General features: G+C 47.4%; 1 non-coding gene across 1 annotated transcript; it reads right to left on the bottom strand.

The window, feature by feature from the left end:
- Window positions 1-302: 302 nt before the first annotated feature.
- On the bottom strand, window positions 303-485 carry LOC148144588 (U2 spliceosomal RNA). The gene has a single exon (XR_015751764.1). It is a non-coding gene; the product is annotated as a U2 spliceosomal RNA (small nuclear RNA).
- Between the last annotated feature and the right edge of the window lie 763 nt (window positions 486-1,248).

Here is a 1,248-nt window from a genome sequence, read left to right as displayed (position 1 = left end):
TAGGGGGGGGGGAAGATCTGGGTAGGATACTCGTTGGGCCAAATGGCCTGTTTGTGCACTGTAGAGAGTTTATGAAACAGCTGGATTGCGTACAGTAAGATATGAGGCAAACATGAGGGTTTGAGTCTATCCAGGAAACAAACCAAGGGCATGTGCTGCTTGTACAAGAGTATAGCCACATAAATGCAAGGCATCAGGCGGGTCGGTCAGAGAACCATTTGACATTGGCTGAGGTCACACATAAACTTCACTGAGGACACACCCCAGTGAAATATAATAAATCTACATTTAACTTTGGTAATGGTGTGTACACCGTTCCTGGAAATACTGCAATACCAGGCCGATGTGTGGGGTGAACAGAGCAAGCTCCTAGTCCATCCCCCTGCTGCAAAAATCAATTCAATATACAGTTCCCCACATGGGGGAATATCAGATACTAAACTGATAAGAACAGATTTTTTTTTATATTTCAAAATATACTTTATTCATAGAAATAAATCTTTGGTACTTGTACAATTTGTCATGTCGTTCATAAATATATACATTCCATGTCGTAAAGAACAGATTGAATTGCTCAAATTTACAGTTATCCTAAATACAGTTCCCTTCATTAACCATCCAGTCTCTTATTATTTAGCTGTGGCTTCAGCGGAACCCACCTACTGAGTGGGTGCCCTGTTATATGAGAGCAAAGGAAAACTTCTTTAACCCCCAGTTTATGGGGTTACCCTTGTCCATTTGACTGTCCTGTCTCTGGGGTAGCTATCTGCATCCCCATGGTGTGCACGAACTGCTGGACCTTCTCTGGGCTGAGGTAGCTATCCAGGCCCTCACTGGGGTCATTTACCTGCTCTGGTGTCATTGAGCCAAGGCAAGGGTCCGCACCGTCCAGTTCTGTGTCTGACAATGGGACTGTCAGAGGATCGCAGCTCTGTTACCTGTAGTTGTGGGACAGTGGGTACCCCCTGGTTCTCACTGGGTGGGGGGTGGACTTCAGGGGGTCCGTTGTTTCCTGGCTGGGAGGAAATGTCCTCCTCTTTATCTACGGCGCTCTGTCTCTTCTTCTGGTGGTGATGATGTTCTTTGTGCCCGTCTTCCCCATCCGAAGTGCTGGCCGTCCCTCCCTCGTGCAGCTGTCTTTTCCCCCTTTGCTGGGAGGCTTTGTGGGCGTGGCCGGATTTTCTCTTCCTGTTTATAACCGGTATCCACTCCTCTGCCTGCTCGATTACCTCCTCCTCCTCCTCCATT

This window comes from Chiloscyllium plagiosum, unplaced genomic scaffold (assembly GCF_037043375.1).
Source record: "Chiloscyllium plagiosum isolate Xiang-an unplaced genomic scaffold, Cpla_swu_hap1 HiC_scaffold_27, whole genome shotgun sequence".
Lineage (NCBI taxonomy): Eukaryota > Metazoa > Chordata > Chondrichthyes > Orectolobiformes > Hemiscylliidae > Chiloscyllium > Chiloscyllium plagiosum.
This window is presented reverse-complemented; position numbering and strand designations above follow the sequence as displayed.